The sequence below is a fragment of the Chrysochloris asiatica genome, unplaced genomic scaffold (assembly GCF_000296735.1).
Source record: "Chrysochloris asiatica unplaced genomic scaffold, ChrAsi1.0 scaffold00145, whole genome shotgun sequence".
NCBI classification, from domain to species: domain Eukaryota; kingdom Metazoa; phylum Chordata; class Mammalia; order Afrosoricida; family Chrysochloridae; genus Chrysochloris; species Chrysochloris asiatica.
In genome coordinates, this window is record NW_006408663.1 from 5110606 (window position 1) to 5130367 (window position 19762).

General features: G+C 42.6%; 1 protein-coding gene across 1 annotated transcript in view; it reads left to right on the plus strand.

The window, feature by feature from the left end:
* Positions 1-3782: 3782 nt before the first annotated feature.
* The window catches only part of VCAN (versican), a 131965-nt gene continuing 115985 nt past the window's right edge, over positions 3783-19762 (plus strand). The window contains exon 1 of the mRNA XM_006870600.1: positions 3783-4135. The gene's annotated coding sequence lies outside the window, so the exon portion shown is untranslated. The remainder of the gene's footprint in view (positions 4136-19762) is intronic.

Sequence of the window (19762 nt, forward strand, 5' to 3'; positions counted from 1 at the left end):
AGTTTGGGAAACAAATAGGAGTCAAAAGAGACAGGATCAAGTTTGTAGAGTGGCTGGGATAAGGTTTCCAAATGAAATTCTAATAGGACAGTTCTTACTACCCTGGAAGAATGAGCAGGTGCATTTGTGGTGAGAAAAAAAAAATCCTTGTAGCAAATTTCTTGATCTTTTCTCACCAGGGCAGTTTTCAAGTTTTCTTAAAACTTCAACATAAATAAGCCTTCATGATTGTCCTGTATCCTTATCAAGATGCCTAACCCCTATGGTAGTGGTGGTAGTGTGCCATGGAGTCTATTCTGACTCTTAGAGATTCTGCATAGAGTTTCCAAAGCCGTAAATCTTTACGGGAGCAGAAAGCCTCATCTTTCTCCCATGGACCAGCTGGTGGTTTCAAAGTGCTGACCTTGAGGTTAGCAGCCTGACTCGTAACCACCACTCTACCAGAGCTCCTTTAGAATCCCACTAACAGTTGCCATAGCTTTCTGAGCTGAGCTCTTTGCCTTGAATTTAATAGTCCAACAGATTTTCTTCCAGAAGACAGTGCTTTGGTTGGAAGTTGCTCTCTGTGTCATATGTACAAATCAAAGACATATCATGGTTGTGATCCTTTTTTATGAAACTGTCTTCATTAACTTCCATATTGCTTAAAAGACTTATGGAAAATCTGCTCCATTTGAGCTAGTTGCTTTTCATTCAACATTTCTGGCATTCACCCAGTCAAAAGTTTGCTGAAGCCAAGATGTTTCCTTAAGGGATTGATAATGCAGAACCATGTGAGATCCCACTTCAGTAGCTATCAAATCAATGGTAAATCTACAGTTTTCTTACAGCAGTTCCTGGACTTCAGTCAGTGTCTTCATTTGCTTAGGATGAACATCTTGCTTTTCTTAGTTCATTGTTTGGGTTTTCCCAATCTCTCATAAAATGCTTGATCCATTCAAAAATTATTTTATATGAGGCCACATTCCCGTAAGCCTGTTGTAAAGCTTCAATGATTTATTTGGTAAGGTGTACACACATAAGATTTATTAAAAATTTGATATTTGTCCTGATCTCAGTATTGTTGTTTTTGTTTTTGTTTTTGCCATGGCACAAAATGTATCCTTTTGTTGTTGTTGTTGTTAAAGGCACCTAATGAGATAAAGATAATTGTATTGTTGAGAGAACTTGTTTGTAGTCATCTATTGATCACAGACATGTTTAAACATGTTTTGTTTTAAATAAACCAGTGCATGTATGAAGTGGCACCCTAGTAGCAATATTTTTTTACTTATCCTTGTATTTCAGGGAATAATGATATAATTCGTGAAGCTCAATAAAAAATGAATTTTATTTCATTTTAGTCTGTTTCTGAGTGAAGTCTTAATTATAAAGTTGCTTTGGAGAGTCACTTAAAAGAGCACTGTCCCAGTAGTGAATAGCTGTATTCTGATGAACACTCAACTGTTAATTGGGTAACTTTAGGAAAGTCACTTTCTGGGCCTTGGTCTGCTTATCTCTGAAATATGAAGGTTGAGGTCCCATTCTGTTCTATGAGCCTGCTATCCTAAATGTTAAATGACAGAGAATTTCAGTGTTAGGAATGACAGTATAGTAACTGCCTATTTCTATTGCTGGTAAGTGTCCTGGAGTTGGTTCCAACTCATAGTGACCCTGTATAGGGTTTCCGAGGAGCTGTGGTTGAGTTTGAACCACAGACCTGTAGTTTGAACCAACATTGAGATCCAGTGCTTATCTTAAGGCACCACACCAGGACTCCAAATAATCGTCTAGGAATAAACAAATCACTGTGAAAACACATGTTGTTGTTGTTGTTAAGTGCCGTCGAGTCAGTTCCGACCCATAGCGACCCTGCACAGGGTTTCCGAGGGTGTAAATCTTTACGGGAGTAGAAAGCCTCATCTTTCTCCCGCGGAGCAGCTGGTAGTTTCGAACCGCTGACCTTAAGGTTCGCCGCCCGATTCGTAACCACTACGCTACACATAAATAAGAAAAATGGTTCATGAATATTAAAATTAATAGTTACATCACTCATTGAAAGGAGCCCTACTGGCACAGTGGGTTAAATGTTGGGCTGCTAACAACAATGTGAGTAGTTCAAACACATCAGCTGCATTGCTGGAGAAAGCTGTCTGCTCTTGAAAAGATTTAGTCTCAGAAATCCTAGCTAAAGTAGCTTGCTAAGAGTTGGAATCTATGGCAGTGGGTGGTTTTGGTCAATGATTAGAGTGAGCCTGTAAAAACAAAGCAAAAAACAAAAGAACAAAACAAATGAAAGATGCACATTTTGAGATTTGAAGCTCTCCTGATAAACCTTCTTCCTGTTAATCTTTTCAAATCAAAGATTCTAAAAAAAAAAAAATCAAAGATCCTGTAGGATGCATACAACTTACAAAAGACACTTAACAAAAGGAACATTGTAAATGTGCATGTATTCAGATTGCTAAAGATGAAAGTGTGAGTTTTAACTAACATAGTTAAAAAAAATTCAGAGGGAACAGTACTTTTCTTCTTTAATCACCTCTGTGGTGATGTACTGTGTTTGATATAATTTTCTAAGCGGGACCCGCATAGAGAAGGATTATGAAGATGTTTCCATATTTATGTAAAAAGAAAAGTTTGCCACTGATAGCAGTATCCCCAGCTATTGTAATATAGACCTGCACCTTAGACTTATTTTGTTTTCATTCTCCAAACTCATGCTGGACTTCAAAGAAAAGGAAAATCTAAATCTTTTCTAAGGGGCAGAAATCTTTTGTGTCAACCTGTTGACCCTTTGCTCTGTAAGGCCCTTTTGGGAATCTTCTGTAACACGAATGCATGGAACTCTTCCATGTGTAGACGTTGTTTACACAATGAGGTATGCCTAGCTGGAAGAAAAATATTGCATAAAAGCTTGAAAAATTACAGCCCCATTTCCTGATAACATGCAAGATGATTGATAAACCCAAGGAGTCTTTGCTACTCAGAAAAATTAACTAAACATTCTGCTAGGAGAGGAATTTTGAAAAGACTGAGGGACAAGACAAAACTAAGAGTAGAAAGAATCTAGACTTGTGGAGAGATGTAGGTCTGTGGCAGAGCAAGAGGATCGTCTTTGAATCGAAAGGGATTTGCCTGGGGGGATTTCCTTTCCAACCCTTTATTACCAGGGTCTTTGTGAATTGCAAGATGACGCTGGGCTCCCCAATGGGCAGTTCCCAGGGCAGTCAGTGGGGGAATTCCTATACTCTCCCAGCCGCGCAGAAGTATCCCGGCTTTATCCGTGCCCTTTCAGGTTGGCAGGAGCCGTGAGCCTGACAGTTTCCGAAGATGGGACGGGCAAGCGTTGTGACCGTGTAAACAAGCTTGTAACCAAGTTCTTTGCTGATTTTAGAGTTGCATGTGCTCCCACGAAGGACTGCACTCAAAGGACTGTCTACTGCTTGACCTACCCCAAGAGAGCCTGGAGGTTCCTTTCCCTTAACCCAGAACTGGCAGCGGTGGGGGCAGGGAAGAGGATGAGGGGAGGGGATAGGAGGGTAGTGGTTTTGGTGCACACAGCCCGATGTTACTGAGTCGCTGAATGGGGAGCGTTGCTGTCCCCAAGCCGATTGGTACTTCTTGTCAGGAAGAAACGCGGAGAGGTGGGAGTGCCTGGGGAGGGAGGCAGGCGGTCCCTACCGCAGGCGCAGGGAGCTGCTTTTCCGCCCCTCTGCCTGCCTTCCAAGCCTGGGCTTTTAAGAGTGGCTGAAGCTCTGGAGCCTTCAGGAGCCTGTGAATGAACCCTCCTCCTCTTCCTCCTCCTCTTCGCGGAGTCTCCTCCTCGTAGCTGACGGTACAGTGATATAATGATGCTGGGTGTCACAACCCGCATTTGAACTTGCAGGCGATCTACCCTGAGCCTTTCTGGGGAAGAACTCCGGGCAGGCGGGCGCAGCAGCCGCGAACATTAGGTGCTGTGGACTGGCGTGTGGACCGAGATCTGCGGCCAGCCCCGCATCCTCCCGCATCTTCCAGCACCGTTCCGCACCCTCGGAACCCTTCCCCAGGCCACCGCGCTTCCTATGTGACCCGCCCCGACAACGCCGAGCCCATTCGCGCAGCGCTACGGCGAATTGCCCCCCCTAAAGTCTGCAATAAGCCGCCTTTCAAGGTAATCACATTTCTTTTGTTTCCCCCTTTAAAAAAAAAAAAAAAAAAAACTTATAGAAAAAAAGCCCCCCCCAAAACCCCAAAGAAAGAAAAAAAAAACAACAACAAAAAACGTGAGTTTAGTAAAAAAGAAGTTCATTGCAATTGGCCTAAAGCTTTATTTAAGGCAAAGAGAGCTAGCTGTAAGGCTAAGTTTAAGAGAATGTGTGCACTTAAAAATGCAGGTAACTTTCAAAAGGACGTTTGTAGAGAAGAATACGGAGGGACCGTGGTGCTGAAGAAGATCCAGACAAAAGACGCCCGCAGTAGGGTGGTGGTAGAAGGACTAACGGAATTGGGGGAAGGGAGGGAAAATAACTGTAGAAAAACCCTAGAAAAGTCGTGTAGCCTTGCGCGGGAGAGGAGGTAGGGGATCCTTGATACCTTGATCTGGTCTTGTTAACCTGCTCGAGGCAAAAGTTTGAATGGGAACTCCGGAGACTTGCATACATATAAGTCCTCGTTGTCGCCTTGGTGCAGACCACCTGGTTTTCCGGACTCCGGTGTGTGGTCAGTGCGGGGCGTTCCTGGAAAGCCGCTCCCGGGGAAGGTCTGACAGTGCAACCCCCCGCGCCCCGGCAGCCGGGTAGCTGCGCGGACTTGGCTCCCTCTGCCCGCAGGCAATCTGGAGGGAGGTCCGGCTGGGGAAGATTGCTGATTTCCCGGCCCCGTGCTTTTGGCAACTCTGGGACTGTCACGGCTCTAGCCCAGTGCCCTGGGTTCTTTTGTCCTGCGCGTGGTGCGCTGGGGCCCACCAGAAAGCAGCTGGGGATGGGTTTGTTGGAGTGCCGCGGAGTTCTCGAAGGTGCCTGGGCGGGAAAAGCTTGCCCTGAACCAACAGGGATGGGCAAGACTTTTTTCCCCCTCACACTCTGAAGAGTGTCATAGCTCCCATCTCAAGGAGCAAACTAGCTAGAGCCTTCTTCAGACAAAGGTGGCGAAGTGGCGAGACTCGAATCAGGGGGTCTCTGGGAAGAGCTTCTCTCCCGGTTCGCAGCAGTCCTCCGTTTCCTTCCATTTCCCCACCCCCTCCCAGCTCCCGGCCAGAGTTGAGTAACTTTGCTGGCGGGTCCTGTGGCCACGGGGAGCGTGTGCCGGGAGCCCCGGGGGACGCCCTCGGCCAGAGCTTTTCTCCGCCCTGCAGAGGCCAGGGCACTGCAAGACGACATCCCTAGTGAGTGCGGAACGGGGGTGTCCGGAGTGTCCCGGCGCGCTGTGTCTTGGGGCGTGGAGCGGTCATTGTGTTAAGCATTGGAGAGGGGAGAAAAATAGTGCCAGAGCGCAAACTACTTGTTTTCGGATCCAGCTGTGTCTCATCAAGTCTTACTTGTCCCCTGGAGATGCTGCGGGAAGGGGTCGAAATTCATGCTGCGCCTGAAGCGCTGCCTCGCCGCGCACACACCCTCAGGCAGAAAGACAATCTCCCTATCTGTCCCGGATTCTCATCTTTGTCTCTCCCTCTCTGTCTCCATCTTCTCTGCCTCCATCTCTCTCGCACCGGCATCCCCTCCCCCACGACTAACAAATGAATGGCTGGTGTGAAATCCCTGCCTCCTTTGCCCGCGGAGGCCGGCGGGGAAGGGAGGAGGGAGGCGGTGCGTTTCTTTGGATCGGCCCCCTGTTCTGTGCTTCTTGTGCGTTAGCAGAACCCAGATGTCTAGGAATATGGAGTTTTGTGGCGGGTGTGGGCGCCCCCTGATGGAGGAATCCAGGACAGGTGGGGGGGGGGGGAACGAGTCCCCTAAACTTAAAGGGGGCCTCTGTCACAAAGATGAAGGCTTCTAGTTTTTCACTCCAGAATCTGCGAGGCAGTTCTAGGGGTCTGGAGGAGTCGGAAAGAAGGGAAATTTCTCTGGACGCAGTGTAGAAGAGCTTTCTCCAGAGTCCACTAGAATCTACGCGACGATTTGGGAGGAGACAGCAGTTTGAAGAGCGAGCACACATGGCCAGGGGCGGATCCAGGTTTTGTGGGGCTTGACGCAAATGCAATCTTGGGCGTCTTCTTTGAGAAAGGTACTACAAAATGCCCTCCGTTTGCAAGTTTTACAATTGTGAGCCCAATGCTCCAGGGCACGAGATCCCCAATCCAAACTTTAAATTTCCTCAACTTCAAGACACAAGTAAGATGTAGGAGAAAAAGGGCACCAGACTGGAAAACAGAACAGGGAAGTGAAGGAAAAGGCATTGTGGGGGGAAGGCAAAGAGGGACATATGGAGTGGATGCACGTTAACAGTAGGGACTTGACCACAAGGATTTATTTCCAGGTTTTGGTCTGAATTTCGAGGCTCATTTTAAAATACTCTTTTAACTCCATTAACGAACATATTTGACTGGAGTGGTGTGCTGGCATCCAAGGGTGGGGGAGGAAATCGAAGAGTGGAGGTGGTCCAACCTGGCCTAGAAATATTGGCACAGGGGGCCGCTCCCCGACCCGCTTAGCCTTCTTCGGGGCAGGCACAGCGCGGGGCACTCCCTGCAGCGCCGGGATTCACCAGCCGCCGCCACGTGGGTTGGAGTTTCACCTCCCGGCCCGAGACGGGCGTGACTTCCTGGGCTCCCAGACAGCTGTACGGTCGCACAAGCAGTCCGCGCAGACTGCAGACTGGCAGAACGCCTCCTGGGTCCCCGCCCTCAAAGACTATTGGGGTGGGGCTTTGCTCTTCCGCCGGACCAGATCCGCGCGGGGTGAGGGAGGGGCGAGTCGGAGCCCCACTTAGTGGTGGGAGCTGAGCTGCCGCGCTCTGTAAGCTAAAGAGGCGGGCTGCAGCTAGTGTGAACCCCGCTTTTATTCAGCTATCGCAAAAGCGCATTTATTAAAAGGATGTTTAAGGCTTTTCTTGTGGCTTGGGGATTGTAAGGGGATATGGAATTTTTGACTCCAGAGAAACTTCTTAAGCCCCAAAGTGAGACAAAAGCGTATTCTGCCACATATATACTGACTTTGAAATACATTCAGGTCTATCCAGAGACCATTATGGTACCAATCATCTTCCAGACTGTTATAAATAATTCGTCTAGAATTGACAAATGATTACCATTTAACACGACTGATAAAAATCCCATGAAGACAAACATGAAGAGATTGTGCATGTATCCCCAGGTCTTTGTGACAGGAAGTCTTAGCTGGGACCAGTTGCGCTAATGTTAAGAGATTGTGGGTGTAACTCCGAGATCTTTGTGGCTAGGTTTTTTAAAGTGGGCCCGGCACAGCAAATATGTATGAAATGATAGAACTGGAGAACATGACGTCAGGTATGTTCTGCCACTTAGAGCTGTATTTTAAAAACTTCTACGTAGACTTGTCACCTTTGCAAAATAGGACTTTAATCTTTGATATTATCCTGAATTTTGGAATCGAATCCCTTTCTCCCTTCTTTTTCTCTCCTTCTGAAAGTTGTTACTAAATTATTCTAAGTACTAAATTCTCGGTTTACTGCTTGGCAACTGGGCCAAATCCATCATGAAAATATTCATATGCAGCCGTAAAGTAGGATGTACTGAGTTTAGTATGAAATTTTCTTGAAGGTACCTATGAAAGGGACAATTCATTTTCTGAGATAAAATCTGTCTCCAGTTTGGGTAATATCTAACTTGTGAATGTAAGAGCAGTAAATAACGGGGAAAAAAAAAAAACAAACAAACAACTTTGGAAGTCTGACTTCCAGTTTTGAGTTCTAAGTAAATAAAGGAGTACTTTGCAATTGTATGTGTCTGTCCTAAGAAATACTCCAAAGGGCTCCAATAGATTCCAAAGTGCTTGAGCAATTACTTCCTCCAGCAGGAAGTCCACAGTAGTTTATCTTGTGGGTTGAGATTTAAGACCATCATTTAGGATTTATGTAAGACTTCAAAGTTTTTCTTTCTTGGTAGCTTAAGAAAAATGAACAATATTGTCTACATTGTATTTTCTGCTCTTTAGAATGAAATTTGAAAAGAATCTCCCTGTATTTGGATATATATTTACAGGTGTAGGTCTCTTTTTGTTTTTCTCGCTATGTTTACAATGGGGAGTAGAATACCTCACATTCCAAGATACCTGTATCTGTATATTTGGCATGATGTAACTCTGTTTGGAAAAGGACTAAAAAGGTAACCTGGGGCTGAATATGATTAATGTCAAAGATAAATCCATTGGTCTCTCTTTTCTAAAATTATTATGCTTACACTCTTTGTGGTTAATGATTGGGCACTAACTGAGCGTCAGAGTTTCAAAGCACAAAGATCAACCAAAGCTCTCTCCATAGTCATATAACTAATCTAGTCTTTCCTAGTGGATTTTAAATTTTTTTGTTGACCTCTTTAAGGACTAACAGCAGTAGATACAGTATCTAAAATGGGATAATGCCTTGTGACAGCAGAATTTCTGAAGACACGTGGTTCTTTTGAAGAAAAGAGTGAATGACTGTAGTGGGCTATTATTTTACCACCCACTTAGAGAAACCAGTTGAGACTGACAAAAATGCATTGTTAGGAATTACTGGCTGGCTCTGGAGTAAGAAAACATGCTGATTGTTACATAGCTCTGCACCTTACCAGAAAACACAGGCCTGTACTCTCTTTGCTTTGAAATTAGAACAATGAAGAGAAGAGATGGATGTCTTGGCCAACCTTACCTCTGGCTAGTGAATTTGTGTCAGTTTCCTCTTGGAGGCTGGACTTGATCATTTACACATACATGTACACAGCAGAGTACGTAAAAAAGTATTGCTACTAGCAATCTAGTTCATACATGTACCCATTTATTCCAAAGAAAACATGTTTTAACATATCTCTGTGGTTTTAGATGACAGCAGACAAATTCTTTCAGTACAACACTTGTTTTAGTCTCCTTGTTGTTGTTGTTGTTAAGTTCTGTCAAGTTAGTTCCAACTCTTAGAGACCCTGTCTAGGGTTTCCAAGGAGCAGCTGTTGAACTTGAACTGCCAACCTTGAAGTTCAAACTAACCTTGCAGTCCAGTGCATTAACCCATGGTGCCACACCAAGACTCCTTAGGTTGTCTTAAAAATTTCAATCAAAAGAGTGACTTCTAAAGGAATCTGTTAGGTCACTTCATACAGCTTAGAAAGTTATGGTGACTCTTTTTTTTGGGGGGGGCGGATTCCAAAGGTACAATCTTGATATTTTCAAAGGACACAGAAGACCGTGGAGGCTTAAGAAATTAAAAACTACATTGGTGAGAAAAAGCCTACAAAGCTGCACTGAGGAATTTTTTTCATCAAGGGTAGCAAGGGCTGTCATACAAGGATTTCATTGAAAATCTTAATTCACTGAAAATACCCACCCTGCAACCCTATTCTGGTGTGGCACTATGGGCTAATTAATGCACTGGACTGCAAAGTCAGTTGGAACCACAAGGTCGCTGATTCAAGCTCACCAGCTACTCCCTGGAAACCCTATACAGGGTTTGGAATAGGGTTGGAAACAACTCAAAGGCACTTAACAACAACAACATAGCCCTGTTCTTAACCCCACTCAGATTTCTTTTTGTCCCCCAAACTCAAAGCGTATTTAAAATGAACATGATGGAGCCCTCTGAGGATGTAAAAACTATAGTTTTGATGTGGTGTAAATGAAAAACACGAAATTCTTTGGGGAGGAGTTGTTGTTATTGCTTTTGTTAGATGTCCTTCAGTCAGTTCCAACTCATAGTGTCCCTGTGAACAACAGAATGAAACACTGCCCGGTACTGTGCCATCCACACAATTGTTACTCTTGAGCCCATTGCAGCTGCCACTGTGCCAGTCCATCCCGTTGGGAGTCGTCCTTTGTTTTTGCTGACCCTCCACTTTACCTAGCATGATGTTTGAAGTAGGAGAGGTGAAGTCTAAGGAGCATATTGGATCTACTTTTTCCAACACAGATTTGTTTGTACGGACAGTCCATGGTACATTTAATAGTCTCCTCCAACACCATAACCCAAATTCATCAATTCTTCTATGGTCTTCCGTATTCATTGTCCAACTTTCACATGCATATGAGGCTATTGAAAATACCATGGCTTGGGTCAGGTGCAGTTAAGTTAGTCCTCAAACTGACATCTTTTTCTTTTTAATGCTTTATTATGAATTATGTGATAGTTTACGTAGGAGGTCATCAGCTTCACACTGATCCCGTCGTATATTGTTTCCTTGCCATGGTTACAATCCCTTCCATGCATCATCGATCAACCAAAGGGTATAGCCTACAAACCTGCCCCCCCGTAGTCCGCACACCGCCCCTCTCTCTCTCCAGGTCCAAAGTCTCCAGCCGTTCCATCTCTCCATGTCATCATCTCTGCCTCCATCCCTGACATCATTGCTTCTCTGGGTAGGGTTCCGTTCTGTGCTCTTCTGTTTTGATGGTCCCAGGGACCTCTGTTCCTAGACTATAAGGTTAATCATTCCCTTCCCTTTGCCCCAAAGCATCCGCCTTTACATTTCCAGCCCTTATAATCAGTCCTGATAACAATTATTTGCTATTGTATCACAATGGACCTATCTGCCTGTCTCCTTTTATCAGCCCTGACTAGGCAGAATGGATACTACTCAGTGGAGATTCTACCTTGCTTCAGACCCTCTGAATCTAGGTTCCCTCTTGAAAGCTTGTAAGCCAGTCACTTCTTGACTCTGTAGCCCCCGATTCTAGGTAGCCAATGTTCAAGTTGCTCATCCCTGTCCTCCTCGTGTGCAGTGAAGGTGAGAATGATCCTCGCTGTGAAGCTCTGTGCACTCTTTTGAGCTACTGCTTCCATGGGTGTGTGTCAAGTTCATCAAATTGTGTCAGATTATTCTTTTTTCCCTCTTCTTTCTTCTTCTGTCAAACTGACATCTTGCTCTTCAACACTTTAAAAGAGGTAGTGTATAGCAGCTTTGCCTAATGCACTATGTTATTTGATTTATTGATTACTGCTTCCATGACTATTGATAGTGGATCCAAGCAAAATAAAGTCTTAGACAACTTCAGTCTTTTCTCCATTTGTCATGATGTTATTTATTGGTCCAGTGGGGATGATTTTTGTTTTCTTTACATTGAAATGCAATGTGATCTTTGATCTTTATCAGTAAGTATTTTAAGTCATTTTCACTTTCATCAAGCAAGGCTTATTATCTGCATTTTGCAGGTTGTTAATGAGTCTTCTAATCCTGATGCCATATTCTTCATATAATCCAGATGCTCAGATTATTTGCTCAGCATACAAACTGAGTAAGTATAGTAAAAAAAAATATGACCCTGGTGCACATATTTTCTGACTTTAAACCATTCAGTATTCCCTTGTTCTGTTCAAACAACTGCCTCTTGGTCTATGTACAGGTTCCTCATGAGCACAATTCAGTGTTCTGGAATACCTCTTTGTCACAATATTATTCATAGTTTGTCATGAACTACACAATTGAAAGCTTTTGCATAATCAATAAAGCACAGGTAAACATCTTTCTGGTATTCTCTGCTTTTATCCAAGATCCATCTGACGCCAGCAATGGAATCCCTCATCCCACATCTGCATCTAAATTCAGCTGGTATTTCTAGGAGTTCCCTGTGAATGTACTGTTGCATCCATTTTTGAATTAGTGGGAGGTTGTGGTTGTTTATGTGCCACGGAGCTGGTTCTGACTCATAGCTACTCTGTATTAGACTTCTGAGACTGTAAACCTTTACAGGAGCAGAAAGCCTCATCTTTCTCCTGCAGAACAGCTGGTAGTTTTGAACTGCTGATCTTGAAATTAGCAGCTCAACTGGTAATCACTACGCTACCAGAGTTCTTTGTTGTTGTTAGGTGCCATCAAGTCGGTACCAAATCATAGCGACCTTATGCACAGCAGAACAAAACACTGCCCGATCCTGGGCCAACCTCAGTACTGTTGCCACACTTGAGTCCATTGATGCTGCCACTTGGCCAATCCATCTTGTTGGGGGTCTTCCTCTTTTTCTCTGACCTTCCACTTTACCAAACATGATATCCTTCTCCCATGACTGGTCCCTCCTGACAATATGTCCGAAGTATGAAAGATGAAGTTTGGCCATCTTGGCCTCCAAGGAGCACTCTGGCTGCACTTTTTCCAAAACAGATCTCTATTGGTTCCTTTGGCAGCCCATGGCACTTTCAATATTCTTCTCCAACACCATAACTCAAAAGCATCAATTCTTCTATGGCCTTCTTTATTCACTGTCCAGCTTTCGCATGCATATGAGTTTATTGAAAATACCATGGCTTAGATCAGGCGCACCTTAGTCCTCAAGGTGACATCTTTGCTCTTCAACACTTTAAAATGGTCTTCAGAAAGATGTAAAGACCGCTTTCAGAAGCGTATAGACCTAAATTGATGATATGTTGAGAAACAATAATTTTACGTTTTGATATTTTTTCTTTAATCACAGTTTCTATGATTTTATAGCAATAATTTTTACTTAGCTTTCATGTATGTGTGTGTATATATATATTGGAGTCCTGGTGTGGCACTGTAGTATAAGCACTGGGCTGCTAACCGCAAGGTCTGTGATTCAAACCAACCAGCTTCTCCTTAGAAACCATATACAGGTTTGTTATGAGTCAGAACTTGATAGCACTGAAGACCAGCAATATAGAAATATAAACAATATATTTTCTTTAGTCCAGGCAGGGTTTTTAGACAGTACTAATTCTGGGTGTTTCATTTCAGTGGTCAGTTTGAGAGTTACATTTCCTGAAACTCCTTTGATAGGTCTGTTCTCTATGTTGTTAGCTGCAGTGAAATCAGCCCCTGAATCATGGCAACCCCATGTACAAATGAACTAAATATTGCCCAGTCCTGTGCCATCTCAAGATTGGTTGTAGATGGGAAAGTTGTGACCCATAGAGTTTTCACTGGCTGATTTTCAAAAGTAGACGACCAGGCCTTTCTTTTTATCCTGTCTTATTCTAGAACTGTCACTGAAGTCATTTCATTGTTTGTCATAGCAATATCCAATCTTCCACTAACAGACAGGTGGATAGATGCTCATGAGATGTGTTAGCTGGGACTTGAACATGGGTCTCTTATGCTGAGGGTGAGAGCTCTACCACTGAGCCATCAATACCTCATTTGTTGTTTATTGTGAAGTGGCTCTTGGGTTTGAATTGGCAACCTTGTGGTTATCAGTCTGGTGCTTATCTTACAGCACCACACCAGGACTCCTAAAAGGGTATAAATGCATATCTACAGTGGTTGTTCAGTGGTTCAAGTCTCACTTTCAACATAAGAGACCCTAGTTTGATTCCAGCTGGCCAATGCATCTCTTGAGCAGCTACCACCTCGGTGGAGTGTGTGTTGCTATGATGCCGAACTCGTTTCAGTGGACCTCTCAGACTAACACAGACTAAGAAGAAGGTCTAGTGATCTACTTCTGAAAATCAGCTTACAAAAACTCTATTGATCATAATTGTCTCCTGATATGCATCCAATATGCAAAAGAAAGGGGGAGGCATACATTCATTTATACATTCAACATTTACTGAGTCTCCTGGGCATTATGGATACAGCAATGAACAAAACATCAAAGACTATTGTCAAGGAATTTATATCTGGAGAATGGAGAAAGGCAGTTCCCAAATAAATACACAAAATGGTGATGTCATCCTTGAGGAAAAGAAAACATGGCAGTCCTGGTGTGGTGCTATAGGATAAGTACAGGACTGCCAACAGCAAGGTCCACTGTTCAAACCTACCATACTCTTCTTGGAAACCCTGTAAGGGCCACTGTAAGTTGGAACCAATTCATTGGCACTTAACAACAACAAAATAAGAAATAGAGAATGCAGACTGTTTGCTATAGGATCATGAGGAAGGAGGAACAGGGCTTCACCTGGAGAGCAGAGCAGTACTAAGTACTACAGTACAAAATACCTTAGTCAGGCCTGTTTCAGGTACCCAGTTGCAGATTTGTGATCAATTCATTTGAGGCCATTGCTCATGTGAAGAAATTCATTCAATTTTATGTCTAAGACATGAGATTTTTTTCTTCATTACAGCTATTCCTCCTGTGAAAAAGAACCCAGGAGATGAATATGATAAGCAATGTTCATTACATTCGATTTGTGACAGTTGGTTGTCTAGGGTAACTCATTAGCAGCATGGAAGACAAAACCACTGTGCCTGCGTCCTTAAGTCACCCTCTCTCAGCTACGCTTCCCCAGGATCGAGAGGTGAATACTAAGTATCTGTTAATAGAACCTTGGCTCTCTCCTGCTCTGAGGCAGATCATCCCTGGCATGGCCCTTGTCCTCATTGCTCATGGATAAGAATTCAGCACCTTGTTGACCTTGTCTCTTGTGTCTCCCAAGCAATTAAGCGGTCTCAGTCAGTTGTTCAATGAGTTCCCCCTCTTCTCATTGACTTTGCTGGAGTAAAGGGCTAAATATAGGCACTTACTCTCATATCTCTCAGGTCTTTCCATGGAGACAGACTTGTTATCACTAACAGACTGTGCTTACAAGACAGGAACAGAAAAGCAGAAAAACAGAAATGGAGGTTGAAGTGGAGTGGTGGTGTTGAAAACAAAGAAAGAAGCTTTAGAAAGTTTCAAACATAGTAAGATCAAACACAGAAGGCAAATAAAATTCCCTAACAACTAAGGGCATGGCATACTTTAAGAAAGCTAGAGAAATGGAATGAAAGCCCATGGACTCTGAGGAGGAGGTAATAGAAATATAGTTCTAAGACACCTAAGGTCAGTAAAAGCACTCTGTGGTATTTAATGTTGTTGTGGTTAGGTGCTGCTGAGTAAACCATGACTGATCTCTCCTTTATAGTGTTTAAGTGCCAACTTCCTTCTCTAGATTAGCCTTAGGGGCAGTGATGAGTATACTTGTTATACTTATATAAATGAAGTACATGTTCTTTCTCCCTGAAAGCATCATCAACAACACTGCTATAGGGACAAAGTATGACTTACAAAATTAGACTTTTGAGTCTTATATAGAGGTCCTGGTGTGGTGCTGTGGGATAAAGCATTGGACCACAAAATGGGTTTGAACCAAAAGGTTGGTGGTTCAAACTCACCAACCACTCCTTGGGAATCTTACGCGGGGTTGCTATGAGTCAGGATCAATTCCAGGGCACTTAATAACAACCTAGGAGGTTAGGATGTTAAAAATCACATGCCTCATCAGAATCACACTTTCTCCTCGAGGTTTTGCTAAGTGATGTGACACATAAAAAACAAAAAACTGACTGCCTTCAAGTTTATTCTGACTCTTAATGATCTTATAGGAGATAGAAGCTAGCAGGATTTCTGAGATTGTAAATCTTTATGGAAGTTGTTGTTGTTAAGTGCCGTGGAGTCGGTTCCGACCCATAGCGACCCTGTACAGGGTTTCCGAGGCTGTAAATCTTTACGGGAGCAGAAAACCTCATCTTTCTCCCGCGGAGCAGCTGGTAGTTTCGAACTGCTGGCCTTGCGGTTCACAGCCCGATTCGTAACCACTACGCTACCAGAGCTCCTTTTGACAACAGGCTAATAAACCTTTGCAACACATTTTAATTAATCCAGTTGGAAGTAGATAGCTTCATCTTTCTCCAGTGGAGTGGCTGGTGGGTTTGAATTGCCAATCTTGTGGTCAGTTCAACACTTAACCCACTGCACCACCAGGGGTCCTGAGATATTAGCAAATATCAGATACTGTGGAGTCATTTTAAATATTCAACTGGATTAATTAAAATGTGTTGCAAGGGTTAATTAGCCTGTTGTCATTGTTAAGTGCTGTAGAGTCTATTCTGACTCACAGTGACCCTGTATAGTGTTTCCAAGGAGTGTCTGGTGGGTTTGAACCACCGACCTTGCACTTCAAACTGACCTTGAGGTCCAGCACATTATCCTATAGTGCCATACCAGTGACTCCTTAATTAGCCTACATTTATGCCCGTATTTACAAATGATGGTTGGCACTTCCACTTCAAAGTGCATTTCTGAAAAGAACATGATTATTCATTTGATCTGTAAACATTCCTCTGGGGTCTACTCTGAATCTAACACCATGGAAACATTGTGGGAATTAGTACATTCAGTGAGAAATCAGCTCTCTACCTTCCAGAGCCTACTCTTCTATAGAGGAAATTGTTGTTGTTAAGTGCCATTGAGTCGGTTCCGACCCATAGCGACCCTGTATAGGGTTTCCGCGGAGCAGCTGGTGAACTTGAACTGCCGACCTTGCAGTTCAAATGGCTTTGCAGTCTGGCGCCTTAACCCACAGCGCCACACCTAGAAAATGTAAAACAAATGATTAGGAGCACACAGCAACATATTACAGGAGGAACACGGCTACAATGGTGTAGCCCAGGTGATGATTTTCAGACTCAAGAGCTTCAAATACTTTTATTTTTACTATTAGTGATAAATCAGCAAGAGAAGACGTATAGAAAGCCAGAATTAATCATTTTAACAATGAATGTTGAGTATTGAATGCTTTGACACTGAACTGTACTTCATATGCATCACTTTTGTCAATTCTTACAACACCGCTCATGACTAAGTACTAATTTTTGGTATTAAATAGCTACAGAAAGTGTAATTTAGAGAGAGTTAGTTGTATGTTATTTTCTCAGATATAATAGTGTTTGCTGAATTGACTGTGGACTAAGGAGGGCTTAACGCAAAAATGGAGTCCTGGTGTTTAATGTGCTGGACTGCAAAGTAGGTTTGAGCCACAAGGTCGGTGGTTCAAACTCACCAGATGCTCCTTGAAAACCCTATACAGGGTTGCTATAGGTAGGAACTGACTTGATGGCACTTAACAGCAACAACAACAACAACTTATCAGGACTCCTGGTGTGGTGCTGTAGGATTAGCACTGGACTTTGAACCACAAAGTCGGCAGTTCAAACCTACCAGCTGCTCCTTGGAAACTCTATACAGGGTCGCTATGAGTTAGAAGTGACTCAATGACACTTAACAACAATAACAAAAAGTAACTTGTTAGAGTCACAGTGGGGATGTAGAACTTGATTCAGGGCTAGATGATAGCAGAACCCAACCAAAATTTTATATTTTAAAGTTTTCCTGGGGAAAAAAAGAAAACAAACAACTGATAGCATTGTTTCTTGAAGGAAGACAGGAAATTAATATTGATAAAATACATTTCTCTTAATAGCATTTTATGATGCAACCTAAACTTTAATTTTGGTTAAGAACTGAAATTGAGAGTATGTGAGACTGATATCTTAATTTTTTTCCATGAAATGTTTTAATGACATTAAAATATAAGTGTACATTTTCTGATTACCGTGGTTTCTTATAAGAAGTATAGAGTTGTTAGAAATTTCCCAGTGTTTAACTAAATCCTGGTGTGGTGCTGTAAGATTAAGCTCTGGACCACAAGGTTGAGTTCAGATGCAAGGCTGACAGTTCAAACCCACCAGCCACTCCTCAGAAACCGTATGCAGGATCACTATGTGTCAGAACCTACTCAACACCACTTAACAACAATAATAATATTAGCATAGCCCAGTAATGGCCTGATAAATAATCAACACAATTACCAAAGTTAATTAATTGTGAGTTATTAAATGGTTTCTAGGTGAAAGATGTTATATATAATGTATTAGGTTATAAAAAAGCCCTTCAGGCCTGAAGGAAAGTAGAATCTCCAGTGAGTAGTATCCAATCTGTCTAGGCAGGGCTGATGAAATGAAATGCATATAGGTCTCTTGTGATACAATAGTGAATAATTGTTATCAGGATTGATTGTGAGGGTTGGAAATGTAAAGGTAGACATTTTATAGCAAGGAGGGGAGTGATTAACTTTCCAGTCTAGGAGCAGAGGTCCCTAGGACCATCAATGGAGAATAGCGGAGAACAGGACCCTACCCCAAGAAGCAGTAATGCCTGAGATGGAGGCAGAGACAATGACTTGGAGAGAGGGCGCAGCTGGGGACCTGAGATTAAGAGAGAGAGAGAGAGAGGGGCTGTGTGCTGGTGACTGGGTGGGGGGTGGGGGACAGGCTTGCAGGGTATACCCTTTGGTTAGTTGATGATGCATGGAGGGAATCGTAACCATGGCAATGAAATGACATATGATAGAATGAATGTAAAACTAATGTTCTCCCATGTAAACTATCACATAATTCACAATAAAACATTTTTAAAAAAGAAAAAGAAAAAGGCCCTTCTGGAAATATTTAGAATGAAAGATTTTTGTTAAGTTTGTTTTGTTCTAAAATCTTTCTAGACATATAAAAAAAATCAAATGTAGAAGAATATTAAGGAAAAAAGAATTGCTGTCATATACTCAAACTGAACATGAGCACAAATTAGATTCTTACAACATTTTTTTTTTTCAATCTAGGTTTCCTAAATAATACAGAATTATGATGCTTTCTAGGGAAGGTATAAGAAAGTTATTCAGGGCTCCAAATATATTGCATGTGTCCGGATACTTTCATTGGCAAATAATAAAGAGGTCTGATTTAGCTGGGTTTAAACAAAAATCAATTTGTTATATAAAAAGAAGTCCAAAGGTAGGGCCCACTCTAGGTCTAAATCTTGAGGACTTAAGCCCTGGCTCTCCTGATTCTTCCTCAGTTTCACTGGCAGGAACTCCCTTCTACACTCATATATGTAAGACAATAGTTTCAGGAGAAATACACTATCATAATAATATTCAGTGATGCAAACCAACTATCTCTCCCATTTTTCTTTTCTTAAGATGAATATATCTTTGCCAAGGTAACCCAGCAGAGATCTCTTACATCTCACTGGCCAAAATTGAATCACATAGCCATTCAGAAACGTCATTGGCCAAGAGAATGGGACTACTGTTATTAACTCAGGATAATCAGAATCTACCTCTTGAGTCGTGGTTGAACACAGGGTCTTCTAAAGCATATGGCATGTGAAGGAGGGACGATACTAACAATGATATCAGAGTTTGATTAGGAGGGAGAAAGATGAATGGCTACTGGGTAGCCAACCAATAATGGCTACATGTTGCTGAGAAGGCCACAACTGTAGAGAACAAATAATCTTCTGCAATTCTCCTGAGGTTGACGCTTTGATTTCTAGATGGTCTCCAACAATGGTATTTATTTCCTTCATAACCATAGCGTCTTAGAAATTTAAGTTAAAAGGGGCCATTCTGAGACTCAGATTGTTTAATGCCTTGCCCGAAGTCACACAATAAATTAATAGCAAAGCCAAGGGCAGGGTTTCTTGATTTTCAGCACAGGGTGTTTTCTTTCATTCTTTATCCATGAGACTTACAACTGCTGGAACTGCTTTAAAAACTCATGGCAAGCATTGGTCTCTTTTGTAATGAATAGCTCCTTATATTACATTAATTTTGTTTGTTCAGCCACCTAAAAACTAAATTGAATATGTGCTTTAAAAAACCTGCTGCGGTTCTTAGAATTCTCTGTTTTTCTACCATGTGCATGAACCACCAATGGGTTTCTCTTCACATCTGATATAGATTCCTCTCAATGTCTCTCTCTATTTCTTCCCCATCTTCTCTTGTTCCATCCACAACCAACTTCCTGTTTCTAAATAGACTTTGTGGTCACCCTCCCTCTTTGGGCCAGATTCTAGCCTTTAGTTATTTAGGTTGTGGTCTGTATTGTTCTTTCTACAGCCTACTCAGCTGTGGCTATCCAAATACCCAC